Below are 18,479 nucleotides of genomic sequence, written 5' to 3' on the forward strand. Positions count from 1 at the left end.
ATTAGCAGTGATCTACTACTAGTAATCCAATCTTTTAACTCACAAGTCTTTAGATAAATTTTATAAGCAAGGAATATTAATTTCCTATGATCAATTGATTTGAAAGGGAATACATGGAATGATAAATATTGGCACTATTGACAGGCACTGGTGGCTCACACTTGTCATCCTAGCTACTCAGGAGGTTGAGATCTGAGTGTTGCAGTTCTGTGTGCACTTAGATTTTACGTGACAACTTTTATTAGAGTCAAAAATTATTAAGACTTTCTAATGCACTATACTTAGAAGAAATATTTTTGCAAGTATTTTTCCATATTTTATTTCTGTGATCTATGACAAAATAACTTAATGAAATAAATATTCTATGTTTCATCAGAAAATATTGTACTATGTTCACTTTGCTGATAGATAACTATATGAATAGTATTCTGATATTTTCAAGTAATACTTTCCACAAACACTTACTTGCCTTGAGAGTCAAGCTACTTTACAGGGTTATTTATGATACGTAACAAAATTTTTCAGTAAAATATACTCTATGTCTTCACAAACTGATGTTAAATTAATATTTCATACATCAAATGTAAAAAATTTACATAATGACTATTGTCATTAGATGTTAAACTTTTCTTTCAAATCTTGAAGTCCTTTGGAAAGAACTCATGTGATATGATTCTAATATACTAGAATAGAGAAATAGCATTTTTTAAGAAAAGAGATGAGCTTTTGAAATGCCTTGTACTTTCCTTAATCAACATGTGGAATGTGTTCTACTTGATCCTTTTTAAAGTATCTGTGACATTTGCCACAGTGGTCATTAAATTAGATAATAGTAGCCCAATGTGTACTTGGATCCATTCTGCTTTGCAGAAATAAAGAAATTTTGTTGGCTACTTTTCTGTTTTATGAGCCTCTGCAGGACCAAATGTGCTCATAAAATGTGCATTAAGAGTTCTACAATTATATTCCTATTTCCTCGAGTACCCTGGACTCCTAATAAGCTTTTTTCAGGAGTTTCAGGTCTATATTCATTTAATTCCTTCAACATTCCTCATACGCTTTCATCATGATTTAAATGAAGTCCTTTTTCAAGGTGCAATAGAATTTTAACCAAATGTATTCTCTAAGCATAATACCTTACAGGAGAGGTTTTTCTCTATATTACAAGGAAAGTACTTTGCATTTAACATCTTAACTATTTTTCTCCCAGTTTTACAGAGAATAACAAACTGAAGATACTTATGTGTACAGACAACCACACACATACACACATGCACATACTCACACACATATGAATATATTAAACATTAAGTATATTACTCTGGTGTTCTCATTTAATATATTATTCAAGTTAGTGATTCATATGTGATTCAAGTTAGTGATTCATATATTAAGCCAGTAAGGGCAGGACTTATGTTAGAATTCAATGTCTTCATACCTGATTTAATATGCATTCCGGTTCACCATGCTATCCTCTAGAAAATATATACAGTAAACAATGGATGTTATAGCCTAGAAGCACATGTTATACCCGTGCTGGAGGATGCATAACAGCAGTAATGATTTTTATTATTTTTTTTTATTTTTATCTATCTTTTTGCTTGAGACTCTCTCTGAGTGGTGGACTCATGGAGAGACAGGGAATCTCCTCCCTCGAGCCCTGTAACATTTGTATGTCATGGCCTTATTAGTATTTCTCACTAAATTGAATTTGAAGTCTATTTTATCTTCTATTAATTGCTATTCTGGCCTGATTATGGGGCCTGTATGCTTGATAGATTTGATTCCAGCCTTTCTTATCGAGAATATTGTTTGTTTCTGTGGGCAGTGTGTGCCTCAGGAAGACAGAAGATAGATGAGTCTTGTTTTTTGATCCAACTAGTCTATCTGTGTAACTTAATTGGGAGTGAAGTCTAGGAATATTGGCAGTTAGGACTTAGAAGTGTTTGGTAATTCCTGCTAAGTTACCCCCCTTCTTAGGAGCTGTGCCTTGTCATTTCTTACTACATCTATTTGGTTCTCTGGTGACCAGCCCTTTCTCTGTCAGAATCCAGACTCTTATCTCCAATAAACTCATCACAAAAAGTCAGAAATAGTGTTGTGTTTCAAGTGGTAGAGCACTAGCCTTGACAATAACAAGCTCAGGGACAGTGTCCAAACTGATAAAGTTCAAGGATGGGCACAAAAAAAGAAAAATGGAAGGAAGGAAGGAAGGAAGGAAGGAAGGAAGGAAGGAAGGAAGGAAGGAAGGAAGGAAGGAAGGAAGGAAGGAAGGGTTTTGCAACTCACCCTGTGCCTCTTACAGTGCCAGAGGGAGCAAGGAGATGATGGAGATCAGACCATAGATCTGAGGTCTGGCGTGACCATAGATCTGAGGTCTGGCGTAGCCTCAGATACCAAGGTTTCATGAAGCCAAATTTGTGTTGTTGGATTTATATACAGAAGTGTGTGCGCAAAGGGTCGTATAAACTTCACTCCATGACAGAATTTTGTGTAGAACTGGTAGGGAACTTTCTTGGAAACTACGGCTAAACAGTGAAGAGCTTACAAGTTACATAAACCTTATTCTCCCCATAGTCCCCCATGCAGTGTAGGGTGGGGTTGACCACACCCAGGATAGAAATCTGAATTCCCCTTAAGCCAGGAAGGGTGGACTTCTAGGAAATGCTGTGTCCTGAGAGAAGGCATTCTAAACTCCCAATCATTTTGAGGTCTCATATCTTGGATTTGGGGGTTCTCTCCAGAAGGAAGGAGGGAGGGATAGAGAGAGGGTGGAAGAGAGGGAGGGAGGGAGGAAGGGAGGGAGGGAGCGAGGGAGAAAGGGAGGGAGGGAGCGAGGGAGGAAGGGAGGGAGGGAGGGAGAAAGAAAAGGGAGGAGGGAGGGAGGGAAGGGGGAGGTGGGAAGGAAAGAAAAAAAGGCAGAGATAGGATTTTTAGGTATCTTAGTGGATGCTCTAATTGGGTTGGCTGCTCTCTTGATCCTCTATAGGCCTAGGGCAATGGGCCATCTATGGGAATGTCTGAAGGGATTAAGGTACAAGAGTGGGATTTTTTTAGTCCATTGTGTTTAAATTCCAGAGGGTAGCTGGGCTTTGTGGTTCAAGCCTTTAATCCTACCACTTTTTGGTTAAAAGCACTGTTTGAATTAATCTCCAGTTTAATGTCCAACTCAAGTGTTCATTGGTGTTGCTAAAAAAATCCCATCAGAAGATGCTCTCTGATTGATTGATATGGGATGGTGAGGGCAGGGCTTGGGGGTATAAAGATGCTCAGGGGTCAGAGAACAGCAGCAGAATCCTGGAGCCTGCAGTCAGTGCCTGCCCCTGCGGGATTCAGAGAGCCCTGCACACCTGATCCACATCTCATCCAGACATCTCATCCAGCAAGATGAGCACTGGGACCTCACTCTCGCTCCAGTGTCTTGCCATACAGAGTCCGCTGAGCAACCAGGCCCTGGCCATCTCTGCCCTGGTGGATCTGCCAGTGCTGCTGTTCCCTTCACTCTGTATGGAAGCCTATATTGGGGACCACAGGCCTGCACCATGGCTTTCAGCACCTCTCTGTGGCCCCCAGAATAGACCTATATGAAGAACGAAGGGAACAGAAGCACCAGCAGACTCTCCAGGGCAGAGATGACCAAGGCCTGGTTGCTCAGCAGACATTGCATGGTGAGACTCTGGAGCGAGGATGGGGTCCTGGTACTCATCTTGGTGGATGAGATGAGAATATTGCTTGCAGGTCTCTCTGAATCCCAGACGGGCCAGGCACTGGCTGCAGGCTCCAGGACTCTGCTTAGCAGTAACGATTTCTAGTACAGACATTGACACACGGCTCAAGCTCCCATTTCATTTGTCACAGTGACTGTCACTTGTCTGGCACACTGGTAACAGTTGCTTCACACAGGTTGAGTCCAGGCAGGATGTGATGTTTAATCATGTATGTTATTATTTATCTATCATTGGTAGATAATATACAGATGATAGATGCATAATGCATGCTTATGAACTAAATCATGATTATATTTTCATATCTTGGAAACATCTTGTATTTTCTTATCAACGTTTTTCAGTGCTTACTTATGTGATCATGACCTTATTTTTTTTTTCTTGGGCTCCTTTATAACAATGTTAATGTTGTGTTTTCTCCCAGTTTCTTTTTATGTGCCTTGACTAATTTCATATTTATTTACCCTTTTTTGTCTTATTATTTTTATTATTTGTTTCTATCTAATTGTAACATATATCGATCCCATGATCTTATGCATTGAAAGCATGTCCACAACCACTGAGCTACATTCATTGCCTTTCATATCAATCTGTAACCCTTCTGTACCACACTTTTTCAATAAAAAAAAATTTATTTTTATTTTGAGGAAAGATCTCACTAAGCTATCTCATCTAGCCTTAAACTTTCAATCTTCCTTTATCCATCTCCAAGTAACTAGTGTTTGCCACATCACCTGGTTTCTTAAGGTATTTCACTTTTTTTGTTTTTTAGTTTTTGTTGTTGTTCTTTGTTTTAAATCTTTTCGGTTCCTGGCTTCACTTTAGTATGTACATACTTTAAGCTGAAGTTTTGATGTGTCCATTTCTACAGAGGGTCATTATCCATTAGTTATGATGATTTATTAATTTATATTGAAAAAATACAAGATTTAATTGATCAAATATCTGTAGACACACATACCTAAAGAAAGGCTCAAGCTGATTAGAAGATGTAAATATAGTTTTCCAGAAAAAGACATTAATAATTTCCCAAGAGTAAAAACTCTTAGGTAGGGTCATAATAAAATGAGTTAAAATTTCTCATTTTGAGTACTAAATCACTTTATAGAAACATGTGTCAATCTAATGTAAAAACAGTAAAAACATTTAGTTTTATGAAATATTTTAGACAAAGTGAGGTTCCTCAGCCCAAAAAAGTTCTTGAAATGTCATTTTCAATACACTTTACCTCCTTCTTTACTTGCATGAAATTCTGGATTGAAAGAATTATAAACCGACTGTTCAACTCATTAGCAGTAATCATAATAACATTCTAATAATGAAATTAGTTAAATACTATGAACTAATCCAAATATTAGGCAAAAACTAACATGAACTATTATTAGTCATTGAATAGTTTTGCTATAAATTTGTTTAAAATAGGTTTTTGCAAACAAATAAATTGATAAGAATTATTGTAGACTCTAACTAAATGAGAATTAAAAAGTAAATGATTAAGTCTTTCATCACAAGTGGGAATTTCCTCATTTTATATGTGTTTAGTAATTTAATAAAAGCATAAATGACAACTTTTAAAAACAGTTCAAGATATTCAGCTTCATTATCATTATCCCATTTTGCAAATTTCAGCATTGTTTGAGAATTTATATATAATGCAGCCATCAATAATGATGAATTTAGATGTGTCCCAAATGAGTTAATTAAAATGACAGCACAATTTCACTTACAAATTTGCTATAAATGAGGTGTACATATCCACTCTGAGCTTCAGCGTGTTGTTTTTAAAGTGCTCAGGGTATAACATAACAGAAACTGAACTATAGTAGTTAATATTTTTTTAATGTTAAAAGAGGTATCGACCATCTGTTCTCATTAGGGCTTTTAATGTTCCCAAAATGTTCTTACTATAAGAAAAAAACAGCTGTTTAGTTATTTGACTATGATTTTTAAATAATAACTGGACACAATAATTTAAAATAATTTAGCAGTAGCTGAATTAAAACCTAGTGACAAAAGCCCACAGTGACAAAATAAATGTTTTCTTCCCTCTTTCCCTATTTTCAAATACTTTTTAGTAGGCTTTCTACTCTTATTGTGTACCTGTTTGATTGGTCTGTAACTAACGCTGTTGGCATTGCTCAGACTCAGGCATGAATAGTCGACACTGGAAGGTGTTGATTCTATATTTATGGGTATTGATGTGCTACTTCTTTTCTTGACTGAGTGATTAGGATGTTAACTTGCTCTCAGGACCACAGGAAATACCGATACAAAGATACAAGCAATTTGGAAAGAGAAAGGTCGTATATATGATTAAAATTTAGAAAGGAGAATTATCTCTTCACCAATCTTATAAAAGTGATCTTCATCAATTTAAATTATTCATAGTTAGCCTGTTGAAGAGTTCATTGGGGGTAAGCATTAATTTGTAAAGGTACAATTTATTTAGTGATGGTGAAGCTATATAATAATCCTGTCAGTGACTCAGTGTGGAAAGTGGATACCTTGAGAAAAGGCAATTTTACAATTCTCATACCTACAAAGAAAAATATTGTCATAATTCAAAGAAAGCAAGGAATTTAATTCCTTATTTATATTCAAAGTCTTGACTTTTGGCTCAGTTACATAAGCTAAAGGATGGTTTAGTCATCATGGGTAGGACTAATTCTCTTCTGATTTTACTTCTCATGGATTTAATACAATTTTGAAATCAATGAAGATCTACATACATGTAGCATGACATTTTTTGTATCACACAATGCATAATTGACCTGTCTCATGTGAAACACACTTGAAAGGTCCAAACAATGAAATAAGATTTATTGTTCTATATGGGAGCATCAGCAAAGTGCTCCAAAAAACAAAGAAGAATATATTAAAAGATAAGCTCCTAAATATGTAAGGAAAAAAAGCTTTTATTTACTGGTGTGAAACTTGCTATGTGACCAGGGCTAAAACAGGCATAGTGCTTCAGGAGTCTGAGGGTACTGAGACTACAGGTGTGTACTATAGGTGTGTACTACCATGTCTAGCTGTTTTTATCTTATTGTTTAATGAACAATGTTGCTATGATCTTTGATAGATGTAATTGGTCCAGAGTTTCAAATACTACATTCTAGGACAGAGGGCTGAAAATGGCCACTCCTGGCATTCATAGGGAAGCCTCCACAAACTAACAATTCATTTTTTTTCCATTTGTAAGTTGTGGAAAAAGGAAGAATAGTATTTTATGAAATATGAAAGTTATATGAAAATTGTATTTTGTGTCCATAATTAATACTCTATTGAGATAGGATGGATTAATTTTGTTCAGGTGTTTTCCATGACAGTGCTTGTACTACAGTTTGGGACAAAGAAAATATCAGGTTCAAGTCCAAAAACATTGACCATATGGCCTGTAACAGAAAATAATTCCCATGCCTCATTTAAGAGGGAGAACTATATTTTAAAAAATTAAACAAGCACATTATCATGTACAAGGTAATAACTTCATTTGCAAATTCATCTGATAAGCTTCATGTAAACACCAGTGAATAGTCATCCAGGAAGAAAAGAAGAAAGATAATATTTTCATTTAACAATAATATGTCATTTTTGAGCTAAGTATTGTTGGTTTAGAGTTAGAGAGAGAAACAGATGTTCTCATGTGAAAGAGCTACCTCAGCAACTTGATTTAGCAAGGAAAGGTTGAAGGAATTCATCACAGAAAGAAATAAGTAATAGAGAGCACACATATTGCTGCTGTGTAGTGCACTAAGCTATCAGCCCTATCCCACAGTTATTTTCCCCAAAGTCAAGAATCATATTCTTTAGCAACCAGAATTGCAATTCACAACTCTCAAGTAGGTGTTGTAACTTTCATAAAGAGATAATAAAAATAAAACAAGTTAACCTCTATATAACTGAACTAAATTGATTCCCTTTTATCCCAAACTCAATTGCAATGCAATTGTCATAGTAAGGGGAAAATGTACTTTACACACACACACACACACACACACACACACACACACACACACAAAGTTGAGAGCAAGTCTCTAAGAAAAACAATAAACACTGTAAAACATTGGTAAATGCAGACCAAAAAAAAAAAAAAAAAAACACGGCATGGGGTAAATAAGAAGGCTCTTCTTACGATATCTCTTTCTTACACTCAGAATGAGAAATTTGATTTCAGATGACATGCTCGGGGATTAAAACTATGTTGTTTTAAATTTCTGTAGTAGAGATTTCTGTTTTACAAACACTAAAATTACCTTTCCTGTGGTTTTTTATGCTGAATATGAAGGGACTTTTAATGTTTTACAGGGAAGTTACAAACATACTTCTACAAAAATAATTCTTGGAATAGTTATTTTTAAGGCACTTTTTGGGCAGGGGGGTGTTGAAAAGCCCCTGGTATAGGTATGTGGTGGAAAACAATAAAAAAAACTTTCCAATTATTTTTAATGTAAAGTTCTTCCTTGAAAATGATGTCCTACATTTTTAATACTTTCTCCCGCTTCACTGTTCACATCAGTTGCTACTTGGAAAATCTAATTCTCCGGCTATTAACTATTCAGGACATTTTTAGTTTGTGGGAATATACATCTTGCTCTTTTCACATTCTTATTCTTCTGAGCACAGGATATGTTTTTTTGAAGCTTGTGAGAGTATTATCTACTGTCCATCAGTACAATGGCAAATGACTTGGGGAGGGGCTATAGCTCTAACTCTATTCCTGGGGACTTGGTGACTGCCTTTGAGTAACTGGAATTACCTGGACAAGTGACTTCTTAATACTACCCAGACTCAAACCTGTGACAGTTCTAAGTTATCTCAACAACTAACTACAAAAAGAAAGCAAAATTACAAAAAAAATGTTTTTTTTAAAAAGGCAAACTCTTTTTTTAAAGGCAAACTCTTGACTATGTACTCCTCAAGTATCAAAATCAAACTAGTCACCAAACTGCCATTATTATAAGAAGTTTTTACAACATTTCTCTCATGACCTATGTGCTTGCCTTATAGATAGAGGTATAGATAGGTAGATAGATAGATAGATAGATAGATAGATAGATAGATAGATAGATAGATAGATAGATAGACAGACAGATAGGTAGATTTTTTTTAACCACAAACATATTTAGAGGTATCAGGAATCAGAAGTATTTCCATCATCTCTATATGGAAAGCAGTTTAAAGAAATGTGAGTGTCTGAGAAGGACTAAGTGAAGCAATTCGTGGAAACACAGAATTCTTCTGTTTTCACTTTTGCAAGGTTAAAACTGTTGTCTGCTTTAAATTAATCATCTTTCTGCTAGGTTCAGGAACCAGAATGCGAAGCAACTTAATTGGCTCTTTTGAAATTATGCTAGCTGAGCAGTTACTTATTTCGGGGTGAAATAAGTAGTAGGTATTGAACTGTCCTAGAGGAAAACCAGTGCAGAAGTGGATCTACCTCTCCACCTTGATTCTCCAAGCATGTACTGGTAGAAAATGAATTTTGCTAAAGTATTTTAAAAACAAGGATTATTGTGGTATCATTTTATATCATTTCATTTGTTCCTAAGACACACTTACTTAGGGTTTTATAACTATATGCTTATAGGTTGTTACTCTTTGCATCTCCTAATTAATAAAATCCATGAATATCAATGGCCCCATTTTATAATCTTAGAGGATATTTCCTATACCATGAATGGGGAATTGTATTCTACAGAGTGATACAGAACTGCTCATTTCAATGTGCTATTAATGATGCTAAAAAGGTATTTATTTTTCATTTCTTACCTGTGCTCTAACACCTGTGCTCAGCTTCTTTGCTCAGGAAACCCCCACATAATCTGTAGAATAAAATTGATATAATATCAAGCATCAGATTATAAAGTTAGAGTTAAACAATAATGAGCATACAGAGTTCATGATGCTGCTCAAGTAACAGAACATTCTTTATATTGGAGGATGGTCTGTTCATTCTCAGAATCCATTTTACTAAATCTATTAAGAGTCCTGAGAGTTATTTGGTAAATATTTTGTGTGGATTTTTAGCACATATGTATGCAGTGACCAAAATAATACTGTCCACAACTTTCCATCAAATAAATGTTACACTTCACTTGCTGTTATGCTTTAACCTATTTACGTGATTATACATATTGAATACTCAGCTGAAGTTTACTGAGAATTATAAACAGCTGGTTATCCACTTCTCCTTCAAGGATACAGATGCAATTTCATAGTACCTTTTCCTGATGGTATTTGCTTTGCATGGAAGAGTTTATGTAGTTGACAGGAAAATTATATTAGATAAAGGATGTTGAAATAAGAGTATTATGTGCATTATTCATCTTATTAAGGAATTTTGTATTATTAAGTTTCAAATACCTTTGAGAACTTGTTTTTTTAATTAATGCAGAGAAAGTATACATGCTTCTGAGTTAGTTTTCTTAGTTTTGTTTTTGTGTGAACTCATCCTTTTCAAATTTTCAATGGCTAATAGGTATAATAATTACTCTTGCTTTAATTTTAATATATCTATCTAGAAATTTAAGCATACATGCTTATATTTTTTTCCTTTTCATTGATGTTAACAGGTAATTTATCTAGTAAGTAGTGTGAATTAACTGACACATACAGCTGCATTTAACTAGGTACCTTTTATATCATCAGTTTATTATAGGTAATTATTTTTCAGGATATGATGATTTGAAACAAAGGTACTGTGGAGAGTTTTCTTTTAAAAGCATTGTAGAAACTGGTGGGTAGTGGCTCATAAGTGTAATACTCGATAATCAGGGATCTGATATCTGATGATGAAGGCTGTAAGCCAGCATGGGGCAAGAAAGTATGAAAAACTCCATCTCCAAAATAAGCAGACACAATCCAGACTGTAGGAATAAGTCCAGTGGTAAAGCACTAGCCAACTGGTATGGGGCCCTGAGTTCAAAATATGGCATTGGCTGAAAAAAATCCTAGCTAATACTTATATATTTAGATTACTATACAATATTCGGAAATTTACATTTAGCTGTGACCTAGGAGCTATTTGAAAATATATTTATATAATTATCTGCATAGGATTCAAAATTATTTTAGATAGTTATTTCTAATAGAAGAACGACAGAAAATATACATATAAGTGATACTATCCTTGAATGTATGTTTAGAACCAGTGAGTGCCTCATATGGGAATTATTCCATCTGTGCTTGCAAAAAGTTTATGTTCTTCAACTATGGGAAATTTCACTCTGCAAATGAGCAACAGGAAAAGGTAACTCTTCTTCAATTATAATTTAATTTTAATGAATTTTTTCTCATTTTTCTATTCATCAATTACGGATCAAAATTTTGTGTGATTCATCTGGATTGATGGTAAAATTATGATTTCTCTGAAGACTTTCATTTTTACTACATATATATACATATGTATATATACACACACATACATAGCTATACATGTTAAAGATATGATTTTAGCATATAAAATCAATACTTAGTAGCGAAATTTTATTATTAATAATTTCCTTTTTTATCTAGCAAAGGTTTTCTCCACAGTATCTTTTGTCTGAAATTAATGTATACAATAAAGCTTTCAATGGTTAATAAGTTCTATTCTATTTCTTTAATCTTTATGGGTCATGTCTTAAGCTACCCACTTGGACTGTATAAAAGTAGTATCTATATGAATTGTAGCGGTCTGTTTTTATGGATAATTAAACCCATTTCATTAATGGTAGTCATTATTTCAATTTATTTTATGTTCTTGCTGTCTTTTTTGCCATACTGTACTTTCTTTTTTCTCTTTTTGGATAACTGATACCTTTTACACCCCAGACTAAAAAGAAAAAAAATGTCCAATCATTCATTTACAAGTATATCTTTTTTGTGTATTTTCTTTGAAAAATTTTTGTACCTTTATTTTTTTATTTTTATTTTTTTTTGGCCAGTCCTGGGCCTTGGACTCAGGGCCTGAGCACTGTCCCTGGCTTCTTCCCGCTCAAGGCTAGCACTCTGCCACTTGAGCCACAGCGCCGCTTCTGGCCGTTTTTCTGTATATGTGGTGCTGGGGAATCGAACCTAGGGCCTCGTGTATCCGAGGCAGGCACTCTTGCCACTAGGCTATATCCCCAGCCCTGTACCTTTATTTTTTAAAGATATAATGGAACACCTTGTAAGTTAAAAGATCCTTACTATGTTTAATACATTGGAACAATTATTATAATATGCAGAGTAGTCCTGGATCTGTTTTTTGGTTGTTTATTGAATGACTTGATATTCTTCCAGTGTTATCTTTATATTTTTTATTTAATTTTATGGTTAAGATAACATACAGAACAGTTACAGATACATACATAGGGTAGTGAGTGTATTTCCTGTTAAATGTGTTACCTCCTGCCTCATTTTTCTTCCATCTTCCAGCCCCCTCAATCCCACCCCTACCCTGAGTTGTACAGTTAGTTTACAATGTTTTGTATTGTAAGTATTGATAGCATAGGTCTTGGCCATTCCAGAGTACCATGTGGAGATAATCACAGGCAGGAGAAGATTCATAAGGAGGTTTATTAGTGGGGACATAGTTCCCACAGGAGAGGGAACTACATTGCATCTGCACCTTATCTAAGTGGCAGCTTCTCTCTGGGGGTAAAGGGGAAATAGTGAGGTAGTGAGTAGGAGTGGCTCATTAGGTATGGGTGGATTTGGGGGCTAGTGGGAGTATCTGAGGATCTGAGGCTAGGGAAATGCTAACATTCCCCCATTTGCTGTTTATTAATAACAGAGGAGGGGTACCAGGCTCGGAGTATGGGCAGAGGTTGTTTCTTCTGGAGCTACTTCCTGCTTTAAAGGGGCAAAGTAGTCAGGGGTCCCTGATTTATCATTTGGCCTGGTACCATCCAGTTTGGTTGGTAAAAGTCCTCATCATTTCCACAAGAATGGTTATAGAGCCAATGGGTGTCATGGTCTCCTCTGGCTACCTCCTGCAGCTTGAGCACATCAAGGAGTCGCTGGGGATGGGGTCTTCAGGATCCAGATCTGTGCTGGGCAGAGCAATGTAGTAAGAGGATGGCCTTGAATTGCAAGTTCCCAGGTTGCGTCCAAGGTTGAGGGATGTTATCCTGTTAAAAGAGACTTTTGAAAAGGTCAGGAAAAGGGATGACAAGTTCACAGGACCAGTTAACATGAACAACATGGGAGAATACACCCTGCGAACAAGCCAGAAAAGTTCCATTTGGAACATAAACCCAATTGTGGCCCATTACCAGGAAGGAGGAATAGCTGGACTGGGGACAGGAAGGAAGTGTTTAGGGATAGTGTATTGGTTGGGAGTAACCAGTCAGAGGCTATATACATATATACAAAAAGCAAGTAACAAAGGCAAGAGTACAAGTTTCTGTCCAGATGGAAAATGGACAGGTATGGACATTAGGTGGCTAAACAACTATTCCACTTGATCTCCCGGCTCTGATTAATTTTGAAAGGGCAAGTTTAAATTGACTCCATTTAAGATGAGACTTCGTCTCCTCTTACTCCTCTCCATGGTTCCTCATTGTCAGGATTGACCTCGTCCTGAAGGTCTAGGTGCTTTTTGCTTGATAGCTGGTCCCAGTTGGCATTCATGGGGTTGGAACTCAAGGCCTGGGCACTGTCCCTGAGCACTTCTGCTCGAGCCTAGTGCTCTACCACTTGAGCCACAGTTTCGCTTTCAGCATCTGGCTGGTTCTCTTGAGCCAAGCTTCAAGTCTGGCTCTTTGCTGGTTAGTTGAGAGATGGAGTTTTAGAGGGAGTTTTTTCTCTGCCCAGGCTGGCTTCGAACTGCAATCCAAGGAGTCTTAGCCATAAAGCTCTTTTTATTTCCAATTAGAGCAACAGAAGAACAGAAGGAGTAGAGCTTAACTGTAACTTGTTGAGAATTGACCAACAAGTACTTGCCAGAGTTCTGATGTAACACTTAGAGAACAGCAGACTGAATGAGATTCCTGTGCCATCAAATCAAATCATATTATTTAACCTTACTGGCAGGTGGAAGAGAGAACAAATGAATAACAATTAAGAGGGCAAAGGGTCAGGACAATGTAAAAGTCTCAGCTTTAGCAGATCTGAACTGGCTGTGTCTTCCATCCTGAATCAGTAGGTCTCTTTAGTCATGTGTGATGGAGGCAGGCAGGAGAGATGAGTTGAATCTGGGTGAGGCTGTAGTGGCATCTCAGAATCCCCTGGATAGATTGTCACACCTCCTGCTGGGTTGCCTGCAAATTTCTACACAGACTGGTTAAAGACATTTGAAATCTCCCAGTATTTCCTGGTTGCTTACTCAGTACTCTGGCTTTTGTAGGCTGGTACCCTACTAGTTTAAGCAGGGTGACAACTTTAAACAGATTTTAGAAGGCTTGGGCCTTTAACCATCTTCCTAGTCACAAAATCCACACAGACCAAAGGCCAACCAAGTCTGCTCTCTGCAGCAGCCACGGAAGTTTCTGAGACATGGAGGGCGAAGACACCAATGCTACCCCAAGGCAACCCTGTGGCCACCAAACACAACTCTGATGCTTTTAACCTTCTAGTAAGTCTTGGTTGCAACTGTCATAATAGGCCTGCTATAAGCCCAACTCTAATCTTCGGAGGAGGAGGGGGAGGGGTCAGAGCCAGGGCAGGAGCACTCTGGGCCTGTCAAAATTTTCACAGGACTCCTAAATTCCCTGAGCAATTTTCCATGAAAGAGAGAGAGAATAAGGAATCACTTGTAGTGAAATCAGGCAGTTTGGGAGCAGACTGTGGAGGCAGCTTCCTGTAGCCATGGACCGCCACAGTCCATGCAGCTAGCACACATGTTGACCTGCATCCTATTAAGCAAAATATTAATCCTAGGTCAGGAAAATCTAGGTTAACAGCCACATTTGCACACTCGTTCCAAAATAACTCTGGTCCCTTGATCTTAAAGAGTTTATGAGAGCACAGGAGAGAAAAATGGAGAAGCAAAATCAGGATCAGATGTACACTTGACTTTTAGCATAGATGGACATAAAGAATAACACACTGGTTTGACATCATTGTACTTATATCACATGTTACATATTAGAACTTTTTGGAGTTCTCCTTAGACACATTTGCTTGCACCCAAACATGAACAGTTTGGGTTTAAAACCTGGGTTGGTTGCTTTTTTTTTTTGGGGGGGGGGAGGGTGTGGTCTGGTGATAAGAGTCAGGATTTCCTCCAGGCTGTTCACTGTGACTCCACCCACAGGCTGCAAAGATCAGTTTAACACAAGACTTAAAGTTAAAATAGTAGTCAAAAAGGCAAGTAATTTTTAAACCATGATGCTAGTTTTTACATGTTTTAGCAACAGACAGACAGACAGACAGACAGACAGATAGTTGTGCACAAGCTTTGGGACATGCTTAGAATTTTTTTTTAAATTGGCCATGTAAGTTTTTGGAATTCCAGTAGCAAAATGATATTATTTTGCCCATATTTTAGAACCACATGGTCAGCTAGAAAACAAAAAAACTTTTCCAGCAAATAAAAATGTTCACAGATTATACATCGAGGAAATGGAGAAGCCACATTTTGAGAAACCAGTTTAGCTCTAATGGGGAGCTGAAGTGGGATGCTATGACCAGAGAAAGTCCAGGAGATGGGAGACAGGACACGAACAGAACACAGACATGTGGCACACTGTAATGGCAGCAGGGCTGGCCTTAGCAGGCTCACAGCAAGACACATTCACCTTCCAGCATTTGAACTGCAAGGCACATTTGAATTGCTAGGCCACAGTTACAGAGTTCAAAGTGGGGGGCAGGGTTACTGGGAGCTTGAGTCTCCACATCCCTGCCCAGCCTCCAGAATTCGGCATGCCTATTACCTGGGGGATGGGTAGGCTTCTACCTCCAAGATTTTTTGAAAACTTGATGGAACCAAGATGGTGCTTGTTAAAACCAATTCTCTTGTCCACCACATGGTCAATGCTAGATAAAACAGGATTTAGCCAACAACAAGCAGAACTTAACCGAATCTCCATGCTTAACAAAGATCAATAACAAGAACAGAAAGCTTTTCTTTGTGAAACAAATAGAGGCAGAAAGAGAGAGAGGCAGAGACAGAGAGACAGAGACAGAGAGAGAGAATTCCATCTTTCTGAGTGCTCAAAGAAGTTATGTTGGGGCTGGGGATATAGCCTAGTGGCAAGAGTGCCTGCCTCGGATACACGAGGCCCTAGGTTCGATTCCCCAGCACCACATATACAGAAAACAGCCAGAAGCGGCGCTGTGGCTCAAGTGGCAGAGTGCTAGCCTTGAGCGGGAAGAAGCCAGGGACAGTGCTCAGGCCCTGAGTCCAAGGCCCAGGACTGGCCAAAAAAAAAAAAAAAAAAGAAGTTATGTAAGTCCTGTAAAATATTCCAAATTTATAAGATTGGGCTCAAACTTGAGCAGCTTTCCTGAAGCATTTTAGACTGTTCCCCACTTGATGAGTGACCAGCGGAGCCGGACTAGAGATCAGTTGACTCCAAACACCCACAATTGCTGATCCCCTTGACCTAGATCGATGGCTTAAGGTCGGCAGCCCAGTGGCCTTCCCTGGGAGTGGGGCTCGGAACTTGGAGCCAAGATTTACAGTGGCCCAGTGGCCTTATGGCCACTCCGGGCTAATGGTCACTCACCCTGGTTGGAGTTTCAAATCTGTTGTGATGGATGATTGTGCCCCTCCCATGGCAAGTGATTAGTGGAGCTGAGGAATTAAATACCAAGATTCCCCAGTATTACTCTGGTCAGCCGAAATGTAGGAGACAATCAGCAATGGGATGATCACCCCAATCACTGTGTCTGGGACCGAGTGCGGAGTGTGGCCCTGAAGCCATGGCCCTGTGACCCTACAGTAAATCAGAAAGTTGGATCCGAGGCCTTGTTTAGATGATCACTTACCCTGGGTGTGAGGGCGAATTTGTAGATTGTCGTGATGGATGGAAGTAGAGCGCTCAGTCAGAAGTTACCTTGGTGGTCTTCTGGGTGGGCTTAGGACAGCAGAATAGGTCCCGGGGGCAGCTTGCCCCCTCCAGAAATGGGGGAGCAAATCCACCAGGGAACCTATCCAGGGTTTGGCACCAATGAAAGCATATGTCTTGGCCATTCCAGAGGACCATGTGGATATAATCACAGGTGGGAGAAGAAGGTTCATAGGGAGGTTTATTAGTGGGGCCATAGTTCCCACGGGAGAGGGAGCTACATGGGGTCTCCACCTTATCCAGGTGGCAGCTTCTCTCTGGGGGTAAAGGGGAAGTAGTTAGGTAGTGAGTAGGAGTGGCTCATTAGGTATGGGTAGATCTGGGGGCTAGTGGGAGGAGCTGAGGACCTGAGGCTAGGGAAATGTTAACAAGTATCACTGTTAAATTGTTTCACAATTTACCCTTTGTCTCACCATTCTGATGTTCCACTTCACTTCCCTAATTCTTATATATAATCCCAGGATACGAAAATCAAATTCAGTGGCAGCAGGGGCTAAATCATATGGAAGACAAATGAAGTAATTTCACAAAGTGCAACAACAATGTAAACCTACTTCTTTCCATATCTTTCAGCTTTTTTATATTTCTTTTTTGCTGCTCCTGGGGCTTAAACTCAAAGGCTGGGCAATGTGCTTGAGCTGAGCTATCTTGCTCAAGGCTAGCGCTCTGCCACTTGAACCACAGGGCTGCAAGATTTGTAGGAACCACAAGTCAGGAGATCTAATAATGGAGTAAATCTTGCCTGATTATAGCGTAACTCTATTCAGTTTGTGTAACAAATTGTACTTTTCGACTTTCATGACTGTGAATTGGCCAATAAATTTTAGTTAATTACAGTCAACAATTTCTTATTGATAGGCATAGCAAAACTATATCCAAGAACAATTGGAAGTTTGTGTTAATAAATCCTTATAGGATAAATAAATGTGTGGACTCCCTAATCTCTCACTCATGGAAAACTGTACTTGTCTACAACATTATGTGGCTTGTTAATGGTTGATTGAATGTGTTTTCAGAAGTAAAAAGCCCACATATGATTGAAACTAATTGAAGCCCTTTCACTAGTGATTAAATTCATAATATTTATAACAGGAAGTAAACATTAGTTCATAAACACGTACTAACATAATCTCATAATATAGAATAAAATGAAGAAAGTTCTGGTGCTGTGCCTACTTAAATGTGACATTATACAAGTTATCCATAGATACATTTCCAGGACAGGAAGGCAAAGGAAAAAATATACACTCCATAGAAAATTTGAGAATCTAAATAAATATTGAATCTAAGCATTAAAATAATGAAATGGTGCACAGAATCTGAATTTTACCTGGGGTTATATTTGAAAATTCATACTCATAATTGAAAACATACATGCCAATGGGAAATAGGTCAGGGTAAGTTTGGGATCTGATGACTTATGCATGCCACAAGCAGAAGGCAGTATTATGGCTTTTTACTGTGTTTGGAAGTAGTCATAGTGACAATAAACTTTTAGACCACAGGACCAAAGTCAAAGAGTCCCACTTTATTAAGTCCATTCACTCACATACCCTATGTTAATTAAAAAGAAGATACGATGAAGAACAGAGAAAGGAGATTTTTTTTACATTGCAGGCATGGAAAGGCAACACACCAGACACCAGCCTCAGGTTAAACGAGGAGAATTGGGGGCAAAGAGAGCAAATTATATGCATAGTTAATACAGTCCCAAGTCACAGATATGACTTGCTTGACCATTACCTCAGTCTTTGCCTTTTGCCAATAGGTTATGCCT

This window comes from Perognathus longimembris, chromosome 21 (assembly GCF_023159225.1).
Source record: "Perognathus longimembris pacificus isolate PPM17 chromosome 21, ASM2315922v1, whole genome shotgun sequence".
In the NCBI taxonomy this organism is placed as follows: domain Eukaryota; kingdom Metazoa; phylum Chordata; class Mammalia; order Rodentia; family Heteromyidae; genus Perognathus; species Perognathus longimembris.